The following is an 11,845-nucleotide window of genomic DNA, read 5'->3' as shown; positions in this document are numbered from 1 at the left end:
TAACATTGGTGTGTAACTTCACTTTTTGTTTTCTATATAATTTAAGAGACTAATGCATTTAAAAGATTATGTTTTAAAGCTTTGTTTGTTTAGAGTGTGAGCAGGGAGGGGCAGAGAGGGAGAGACAGAATCCCAAGCAGGCTCCAGGCTATCAGTACAGAGCCTGATGCGGGGCTCACGAACCCATGAGATCATGACCTGAGCCAAAATCAAGAGCCAGCCAGGCATCCCTAAAAGGTTATGTTTTGTGGAACAAAACATATAAAGATTTAATTTTATGTTGACCACTGAAAAGAGGTATAAACAAAACTGTCAAAGAAACAGAACTTTTGTATGCTCTTAAAGTTAAGCTGGTATAAATTCAAATCAGTGTGGATATCAATTAGGATATTATGGGAATGCAAGCTGGTGCAGCCACTCTGGAAAACAGTATGGAGGTTCCTCAAAAAACTAAAAATAGAACTACCCTATGACCCAGCAGTTGCACTACTAGGCATTTATCCACGGGATACAGGTGTGCTGTTTCGAAGGGACACATGCACCCCCATGTTTATAGCAGCACTATCAACAATCGGCAAAGTATGGAAAGAGCCCACATGTCCATCGATGGATGAGTGGATAAAGAAGATGTGGTATATATGTATACACACACACACACACACACACACACACACACACACACACATATACACACACACAATGGAGTATTAGTTGGCAATCAAAAAGAATGCAATCTTGCCATCTGCAACTATGTGGATGGAACTGTAGGGTATTATGCTAAGTGAAATTAGAGAAAGACAAAAATCATATGACTTCACTCATATGAGGACTTTAAGACACAGAACAGATGAACATAAGGGAAGGGAAACAAAAATAATATAAAAACATGGAGGGGGACAAAACAGAAGAGACTCATAAATACGGAGAACAAACTGAGGGTTATGGGAGGGGTTGTGGGAGGGGGGATGGGCTAAATGGGTAAAGGGCACTAAGGAATCTACTCCCGAAATCATTGTTGCACTATATGCTAACTAACTTGGATGTAAATTTTAAAAATATAAACTAAAAAAAACACCTTAGGATATTAAATATAATCCCATGGTAACTATGAAGAAAATAGCCATAGAATGTATATCAAAGGAAATTGGAAATGAATTTAAATGTTTTACTACAAAAAATGAAGTAAGCACAAAAGACAGTAATGTAGGACATGAACAGAAAAGCTATAAGGCATATGGAAGATCAATAGCAAAATAACAAGTCCTTCCTTATCATTAATTACTTTAAATGTAAATGGGTTAAACTATCCAAGTAAAAGAGATAGGCAGAATAGATAAAAATAATACAATACGATACAATACAATACAGATACAATCCACGTATATGCTGTCTACAGAAGACTCACTTTAGATCCAAAGACAAAAATAGATTGAAAGTGAGAGGACAGAAAAAGATATTCCATGCAAACAGTAACCAAAAGAGAAACAGTATAGCTAAAGTAATATCGGACAGAGTAGACTAAGACAAAAATTCCTGCAAAAGACAATGAAGGACATTATATATTAGTAAAAGGTTCAACACAGCAAGAAGACATAATAATGATAAGTATTTAGATGCCTAGTAACAGACTATCAGAATAAATGAAGCAAAAGTGGACAAAATTAAAGGGAGCACTAGAAAATCAGAATAGACATATAACTAATAGAAGATTGAGTCAGTTATTTAAAAATTCCCAACAGAGAAAAACCCAGGATCCCATGGTTTCACTGGTGAATTCTACCCAACATTTAAAGAAGTAGCACCAGTCCGGCATGCCTGGCTGTCTCAGTCAGTGGAGTGTGTGACTCTTGATCTTGGGGTTGTAAATTCAAGACTCACGTTGGGTATAGAGATTACTTAAAAAATAAAATAAGTAACACCAGTCCTTTTCAAACTTTCCCCCAAAAAAGTAAGAGGAAAGAACGATTTCTAGCTCATTCTATGAGGCGGATTTACCCTGATAACAAAGCTAAAGACACTATAAGAAACTACAGATCAGTATCCCTTATGACCATTGATACAAAAACATCAACAAAATACTACAAAACTGGGTTTCAGCAGCATAACAAAAGGATTATACACTATTGGGTCACCTGGATGGCTCAGTCGGTTGGGCATCCAACTTCAGCTCAGGTCATGATCTCACAGTTTGTGAGTTTGAGCCCCATGTCAGGCTCTCTGCTGATAGCTCAGAGCCTGGAGCCTGCTTCATATTCTCTCCCTCTCTCTCTGCCCCTCCCCCGCTTATGCTCTGCTCTGTCTCTCTGTCTCTCTCTCAAAAATAAATAAACATTAAAAATTTTTTTCTTAAAGGATTATACACTATAACCAAGTGAGATTTATACCTGAAATGCAAGATGGTTCGACATATGAAAACTGGTATAGAATGAAGAAAAATAACCACATGATCATCCTGTTACAGAAAATGTGTTTGGAAAAAGCGGTAACTTTTTATGATAAAAACACTCAGAATGGAGCCCCTGGGTGGCTCAGTCAGTTCAGCATCTGACTTCGGCTCAGGTCATGATCTTGAAGCTTGAGAGTTCAAGCCCTAGCTCAAGCTCTGTGCTGACAGCTGGGAGACTGGAGCCTGCTTCAGATTCTGTGTCTCCCTCTCTCTCTGCCCCTCCCCGGCTCACGCTCTCTGTCTCAAAAATTAAACTTAAAAAAAAAAAAACCACTCAGAAAATTAGGAATACTAGAAACTACCGCAACATAATAAAAGCCACGGATGAAAGCTCCACAGTGATCATCATACTCAATGGTGAAAGACAGAGAGCTTTTCTTCTAAGATTAACGGCAAGGCAAGGATGCCTGCTTTCACTGCTTCTATTCGATGAAGTGCTGGAAGTTCTAACCAGAGCAAAGAAACAAAATAAAATAAAATAAAATAAAATAGTAAAATAAAATGAATAATAAAATAGAATAATAAAATAAAATAATAAAAAATAAAATAAAATAAAAAATAAAACAATAAAATAAAATAAAATATAAAATAAAAGACCTCCAAACTGGAAAGGAAGAAATAAAATTATGTTTGCAGCTTATATGATCTTCTATTTAGAAAACCCTGAAGATTACACACAGACTCTCTCTCTCTCTCTCTCTCTCTCTCTCTCTCTCTCTCACACACACACACACACACACACACACACGCACACACACACACAATCTGTTAGAACAAATAGGAAAATGGGATACAAAGTGGACATGCGATAATCAGTTGTATTTTTAAAAAGTTTTTTAAATGTTTATTTATTATTGAGAGACAGAGAGACACAGAGTGTGAGCAGGGGAGGGGTAGAGAGAGAGGGAGACACAGAATCCGAAGCAGGCTCCAGGCTCTGAGCTGTCAGCACGGAGCCTGACGCAGGGCTCGAACCCACAAACCGTGAGATCATGACTTGACCTGAAGTCGGATGCTTAAGCAACTGAACCACCCAGGCGCCGCTAATCAGTTGCGTTTCTAAGCACCGACAATCAACAACTTGAAAGGGAAATATGGAGAAAATGATTCCAGTAACCATAGCATCAAAAAGAATAAAATACTTAGGAATTAGCTTAACCAAGGAGATGATAGATTTGTGTAATAAAAACTACAAACCATTGCTGAAAGAAATTAGAAAAGACATAAATGGGAACATATCCCTGATTCATGGATTAACTATTGTTAAAAGGTCAATATTGCTCAATGCAAACTACAGATTCAGTGCAATCTCTACCCAAACCTCAATGATGTTTTTTGCAGAAGTAGGACAACCCATCCTAAAATTCATATAGAATATCAAGGGACCCCAAATAGCCAAAACAATCTTGAAAAAGAAGAACTAAGCTAGATGACTCTCATTTCCTGATATCAAAGCTTACTACAAAGCTATGGTAGTCAGTGTCGTACTGGCATAAAGGCAAACATAGACCAATGGAATAGAGTAGAGCCCGGAATCACACCCCTGCATATATGGTCAAATGACTTTTGGTAAGGGTGCCAGGACCATTCAATGGGGGAAAGATAGTCTCTTTAACAAATGGTGCTGGGAAAACTGGATGTCCACATGCAGAGGAATGAACATGGACCCTTACCTCACAGCATATACAACAGTGAACTCAACATTGATTTAAAAACCTGAACTGAGACTATAAAATTTTAAGAAAACAGTGCAGAAGCTTCACATATTGGGCAATGATTTCTTGCAGGATATATTCATTATATTGTATTATGTCCAAATATATATTAACAAATTTATAGGTCCAAAATATAGAGAGAACTACTAAAACTCAATAATAAAAAAATCGAACAACCTAGTTAAAAATGTACAGGGGCACCTGGGTGGCTCAGTCGGTTGCGTGTCCAACTTGGCTCAGGTCATGATCTCACAGCTTGTGAGTTCAAGCCCCGTACCGGGCTCTGTGCTGACAGCTCATGCCTGGAGCCTGCTTTGGATTCTGTGTCTCCCTCTCTTTCTACCCCTCCCTCACTCATTCTCTCTCTCTCTCTCTCTCTCTCTCTCTCTCTCTCTCTGTCTCTCAGAATTAAACAAACATTAAAAAAAACTTTAAAACAAATGGGCAAAGGAGGGATGCCCGGCTGGCTTAGTTGGTAGAGCATGCGACTCTTGATCTGGGAGTTGTGAGTTCAAGCCCCGCACTGGGTGTAGAGATTACTTTTTAAAACATGAGCAAAGGAGGTGAATAGGCATTTGTCCAAAGAAGACATACAAATGGCCAATAAGCCCATGAAAATGTGTTCAACGTCACCAATCGTTCATTATGATGGCTCCCATAAAAAGTCCTCAAATATCAGAAAATAAACTATTGGGGAGAATGTGGAGAAATTGAGACACTTTGGCACTGTTGGTGGGAACATAAAATGGTACAGCTGCTGTGGAAAACAATATGGCAGTCCCTCAGGAAAAAAACTAGAATTACCATATAATGCAGCAATTCCACGTCTGGGCACACACCCCAAAAGAATTGAAAACATCTCAAACGGACATTTGTATAACTATGCTTATAGCAGCATAACTCACAATAGCTAAAATGTGGTAGCATTCCAAGTGTCCATTGATGGATAAAAAAAAAAATGTGACATGTACATACAATGGAGTATTATTCAGCCTTTTTAAGGATGGAAATTCTGGGGGCACCTGGGTGGCTCAGTCGGTTGAACGTCTGACTTCGGCTCAGGTTATGATCTCACAGTCTGTGAGTTCGAGCCCCGTGTCAGGCTCTGTGCTGACAGCTCAGAGCCTGGCGCCTGTTTCAGATTCTGTGTCTCCCTTTCTCTCTGACCCTCCCCATTCATGCTCTCTCTCTCTCTCTCTGTCTCAAAAATAAATAAACGTTAAAAAAAATTTTAAAAAGGGATGGAAATTCTGACATATGCTACAACATATATGATTCCACATAAATGATGTGAGATTGATCAAAATCATAGACTGAATATAGAATGGTGGTTGTTGGACGCCGGTGAGAGGGGAACATGGGGAGTTACTGTTTAATGAGTACAGAGTTTCAGTGTCACAAAATGAAGAGAGACAGGGAGATGGATGATGGTGATGGTTGCACAACACTATGAATATGTTAATGCCACTGTTCTGTGCACTTAAAAATTGTTAAGGTATTAAATTTTATGTATATTGTACCATAATAAAAAATGGAAACAAAAAGAAGAAATATGAACACACCTTAGGAGACCAGTAGAATACCATCAAGTTTATGAACATACACATAATGAGAGTCCCAGAAAAAAAAGAGAAGGAAGGGGCAGAATGTATATTTCAGTAAATACTGGCTGAAAAGTCACCCAGTTTGATGAAAGACATGAATCTACACATTCAAGAAGTTCAACAAACCCCAAATAGAATAAACACAAAGAGATCCACAGTGAGACGCATGATAATCAATCTGCCCAAAGACAAAGGGAGACCCCTAAAGCAGCAAGAGAGAAGCAATTTTTCACGGAGGGCTCACTGAGATTAACAGTTGATTTCTCATCAGAAACCATGAGGGTCAAAAGGTAGTTGGATGATATATTCAAAACACGGAAAGAAACCCCCAGCCATCTACCATTAAACCTGTTACCCAGCAAAACAATTCTTTAAAAAAATTTTTTTAATGTTTATTTTAGAGAGTGAGAGAGACAGAGGGACAAAATGTGAGCTGGGGAGGGGCAGAGAGAGAGGGAGACACAGAATCCGAAGCAGGCTCCAGGCTCTGAGCTGTCAGCACAGAGCTTGATGTAGGGCTTGAACTCATGAACCTCAAGATCATGACCTGAGCAGAAGTCAGATGCTTAACCGACTGAGCCACCCAGGCGCCGCCCCTCTCCCTGGAGCAAAACAATTCTTAAAAAATGAAGGAGAAATTAAAATATTGCTAGATAAACTAAAACGGATGGGGTTTATTGCTAGTAGATCGGGCTTACAAGATCTGCTAAAGGGAGTCCTTCAGGCTGAAATGACACTATAAAATAACTCAGGTCCACATGAAGACTAAAGATAACTACATAAGTAAATAAAGAAGTCAATATTGTGCTCATTTCAGCAGCACATATACTAAAAAGTCAATATTAATGTATTTTTAATTTTTCACTATTCTATTGTTCTATCTGATTTTAAAGATTCTTACAAGGGCGCCTGGGTGGCTCAGTCTGTTAAGCATCCGGCTGCGGCTCAGGTCATGATCTTGCAGTTCGTGGGTTCGAGCCCCGCATCGGGCTCTGTGCTGACCGCTCAGAGCCTGGAGCCTGCTTCGGATTCTGTGTCACCCTCTCTCTCTGCCCCTCTCCTGCTCACACCCTGTCTCTCTCTCTCTCTCAAAAATAAATAAACATTAATAAATAAATAAATAAATAAATTACTCAAAAAATTCAAAATAGAATTACCGTATGATCCAGTAATTCCACTACTGGGTATTTACACAAAGAAAATGAAAACACTAATTCAAAAAGATACATGCGCCTCTATGTTTATTGCAGCGTTATTTACAACAGCCAAGATATGGAAGCAACACAAGTATCCATCCATAGATGAATGGATAAAGAAGATATATATACATATGGGTAGGTATATATATATATATATATATATATATATATGGTATACACACACACACACACACACACACACACACACACACCCATAATGGAATGTTACTCAGCCGTAAAAAAGAATGAAATCTTGCCATTTGCAACAAGAGGGATGCATCTAGAGAGTATTATGTTAAGCGAAATCAGTCAGTCAGAGAAAGACAAATGCCATAGGATTTCACTCGTATGTGGGATTGAAGAAGCAAAACAAACAAAAGAAACAACCAACCAACCAGACTCTTAAATACAGAGAAGAAACTGGTGATTACCAGAATGGGTGGAATAGGTAAGGGGATTAAGAATACACTTATGATGAGCCCCGAGTAATGCAGAGAATGGCTGCATGATTATACCGTACACCTGAAACTAATGAAACAAAGTATGTTAATTATACTTAAATTTTTAAAATAAATCAGTAAAAATTGCTTGCGGGGGACACTGCCAGTTGGCCAGTTTCGCCCAATGCAGTCCAGATCCAAGTGTTTTAGAACAACAAGAATTACAGCAGCCAACCTATGTTGTTCTCGGTTACACGAATAGATTCACGACGGACGCCACCCGCCGAGAGCCGGAGTCTGCAAAGAAGATTCGACCGAAGCTCTCGCCGACCTTGTCCAGCTCAGTGTCTTGAAGGAATATGTCCACCCCACCATGCCACCTCATGGGAAGCCTCACTGCCCCCGTGACCCCACCCATCACCCCCTCCTCTTCATTCTGCAGCAGCACTCCCAACGGGTAGAGGGCCGGCAGGAGGAGGTGGATTATGAAGAGCGGGACAGCGATGAGCCCGGACCACGGAAAGCTCCGTCACGAGGCTCTGAAGCCATCCTCAGCAACATGTGTGAGGACGGAGGAGAAGAGGAGCCTTTCCCCTTCCTGGTTCCTGGATGTAAAAAGGTGAATGGCATAAAGCAGCACGCTAAGGATGCTCACAGAACCCAGATTCGTGTCCGTAAACATTCAGATGTCCTTGTGGTCGGAGTTCCAAGACGGCGAGGGGCCTGCGGCCCCACACGGGTCAATTTCCATCCCCACCACACGGTCAGTTTCCATCCCCCGGGCACTGGCTGAGATTATGGGGAAGACTTACCGATAAACATGCTGGTCGCATCTGTGCCAATAAATCCTCATCAGCAGTTGCTGATTTTGGAAACAGCCACCCTTTTCTCGGGGAACCATTCAGCAGCCCTTTAAAGAATGAAATGCATGCTTTAAGTTGTTTTTTTTTTTTTCCTGTAACTTTGGAAAGATGTATCTTTGTAGAGTTAATGATTTTGTACATGTGCGCATGTAATCACCATACTCATTTTCATTACTTTGATACAAGGTGCTAAACAGAAAAAGCTCTAGGCTCTTCTGCATGGTTCCCCGAAAACAAAATGAAATTGAGGGCATGTTGCGTGTGGTTTAGCTGTATTGCAATGGTAGCAACTGGGCCGAGGTGGGGTTGGCGCCGAGATTTTTTTCCCCCCTAAGGTTGTAATGTGAGTGAAGTTTTTCAACACATCAACTCACATGTGCAAAACCAAAATAACACCTTCGTTATCAAAGTGGTTACCATGCTGTGCACAATGGCATTAGTGTTTGTGAACAGTAAGACTTTAGGTGACAGAAATACAAATAAGAATGTTTAACATAATACGTTAAAAATGTTTTCATTTTTAGTCGGCTCCTGGGTGGCTCAGTCAGTTAAGTGTCCTACTTTGGTTCAGGCCATGATGTCCCGGGTTCATGATTTTGAGCCCTAGTTGGACTCTGCACTGCAGAGGCTGCTTGGGACTCTCTCTCTCTCCCTCTCTCTCTGCCACATGTTCTGTCTCTCTCTCAAAATAAAGAAATAAACTCGAAAAATAAAATTTTATTTTTTGGCCTCTGGCCCCCAATAAATATTATTTATAAATAAGCGTTTTAAAAATATATTACCATAGGGGCGCCTGGTGGCTCAGTTGGTTGAGCGTCCGACTTTGGCTCAGGTCATGATCTCATAGTTTGTGGGTTCGAGCCCCGCATCGGGCCCTGTGCTGACAGCTCAGAGCCTGGAGCCTGCTTTGGATTCTGTGCCCCTCTCTCTCTGCCACTCTCCCACTTGTGCTCACTCTCTCTCTCACACAAAAATAAATGTTAAAAAAAAAACACAAAAAAACCTTCACAACAACATTTAAATTGGTTTGACCAAAAACTGGGTAAGTAGCCAGGTTGACTCAACATTAACCATCACATTAGGATATTAATTGTAATCCCCAGGGCAACCACTAAGAAAATAGGTTAAAAAAATAAATAAAAGAAAGGAGAAGGGGATCAAAATTATGGACTAGAAAATACCTATGTAACACAAAAGAAGGGAGAAGTGGAGAAATTGTGGTTCAAAAAGGATACGATGTGGAAAACAAATAGTACATTGGCAGAAGTTCTTCTTATCAGTAATTCTGTTAATGCAAATGGATTAAACTATCCAGTCAAAAGACATAGCTTGGCAGCCTGGATTTTAAAAACCATGATCCAGGGGCGCCTGGGTGGCTCAGTCGATTGAGTGTCCAACTTTGGCTCCGGTCATGATCTCGCAGCCAGTGAGCTTGAGCCCCATGTTGAACTCTGTGCTGACAGCCCAGCGCCTGGAGCCTGCTTTGGATTCTGTGTCTCTGTCTCTCTCTGTCCCTCCCCCACTCGCACTCTCTCTCTCTCTCTCTTTCTCTCTCAAAACTAAATAAAGAAACATAAAAAAAAAAAAAGAAGAAGAAGAAAAGGTCAACAAAATTGACAAACTTCTAGCTGGATTGACTAAGAAAAAAATAGCAAAGACTCAAATTACCAAAACCAGAAATTAAAGTGGGAATATTACTACTGACTTTACGGAAGCAAAAAGAATAATAAGACAACACTCAGAGAATAAGCACACCAACAAATTGGATAACCTAACTGAAACGGACAGGTCCCAGAAACACACAAACTACCCAAACTGACTCAAGAAGAAGAAATAGAAAATTTGAATAGAGCCGTAACAAATTAGGAGATTGCATCAGTATCCAAAAAACTCCAACAAAGAGAAGACCAGTAATAATGTCTTCACTAGTGGATTCTACAGAACATTTAAAGGGGAATTAACACCAATTCTACCCAAATTCTTCCAAAAAATTAAAGAGGAGGGTATGGACTGACTTTTTGCATCCTCCCAAAATTCATATGGTGAAGCCACAATCTTCAAATATGACTGCATTTGGAGATGCGGACTTGTGGGGGTAATTAAGGTTGAATGAGGTCATAATGTTGGGACCCTGATCCAACAGATTAGTGTCCTTATAAGAAAGAGACAGAACCTCTCTCTCCTTCTCTCTTTCTCTCCCTTCTGTGTGAGGATACAGAGAGAAGGTAGCCATCCCCAAGTCAGGAAGGTAACTCTTGCCAGGAACAGAACAGCTGACATTTTGATCTGGGACTTCTAGCCTCCAGAACTGTGAGAAAATAAATTTCTGTGGTTTAAGCCACCCACTCTACGATATTTTATCAGGGCAGCCTGAGCGAACTATTTGACAAGGAGGGAACACTTCTTAACTCATCCTATGAGGCCAGGATTACCCTGATGCCATAGCCAGATGAAGATACCACACGAAAAGAGAGCTATAGACCAATATCTCTTGTGAATATTAATAGAAAAAAATCCTCAACAGAATATTGGCAAACCAAATCCAGTACGCTATCGAAAGGATTATCCACATGGCCAAGTGGTATTTATTCCAGGAATACAAGGGTAGATCAACGTACAAAAATCAATCAATGTAATATACCATATTAATAGAATAAAGGGGGACATTCCACACACGGTCATCTCAATGAGTGCAGAAAAAAAAAACATTTGAAAAAACCCAACAGGATTTTTCATGATAAAAATATTCAACAAACTAGGACTAGTAAAGGAGATTCTCAACCTGAAAAAGAGTATATATGAAAAACCCACAGCTAAGATTATACTTAGTGGTGAAAGACTGAAGTTTTACCCTAAAGTCAAGAACAAGACAAGATATCCTCTCTCACCACTCTGTTCAACACTGTACTGAAAGTTCTGGGAAGAGAAATTAGGCAAGAAATAAAATAGAAGTCATACAACTTGAAAGGAGTAAATCTAACTCCATTCACAGATGACCTAATGTCATATACAGAACAAATCCTCAAGAATCCACACACACAAAAAACCTGATTAGCACTAGCAAGTTCAGCCTAGCTATAAAATGGAAGACCACCAACCAAAAATTCAGTTGTGTTTCTATACGGTAGGCATCGCCCTTCTTATCAAGAGTCTCCCCTGCCTCCCAGCACCCATATGCCTTATACACCCCTTAAATAAGACCCCTGGGAGGCTTACCAAAACCCCACTCTCTTGTTTTGAATTGACCAATCTGGCCCTAGGATAAGAACTCCAAAGCACTCCACCCATGGACCTAGCGACTAATGATGCCGACTGTCTTTTCACGTACATTTTGGCCATTTGTTTATCTATTTGGGTCTTTTGCCCATGTTTAATTTTATTTATTCATTTGTTTGTTTTTACAATTTAAATCCAAGTTAGTTTACATAGAGTGTAATAATAATTTTAGGAATAGAATTTAGCGATTCATCACTTACGTATAACACCCAGCACTCATCCCAACAAGTGTCCTCCTTGGTACCCATCACCCCTTTAGCCCATCTCCCCCACCCAACACCCCATGCCCATTTTTTAATCGG

This window comes from Prionailurus viverrinus, chromosome E1, assembly GCF_022837055.1.
Source record: "Prionailurus viverrinus isolate Anna chromosome E1, UM_Priviv_1.0, whole genome shotgun sequence".
NCBI classification, from domain to species: domain Eukaryota; kingdom Metazoa; phylum Chordata; class Mammalia; order Carnivora; family Felidae; genus Prionailurus; species Prionailurus viverrinus.
Note: the sequence above shows the minus strand (reverse complement) of the source record.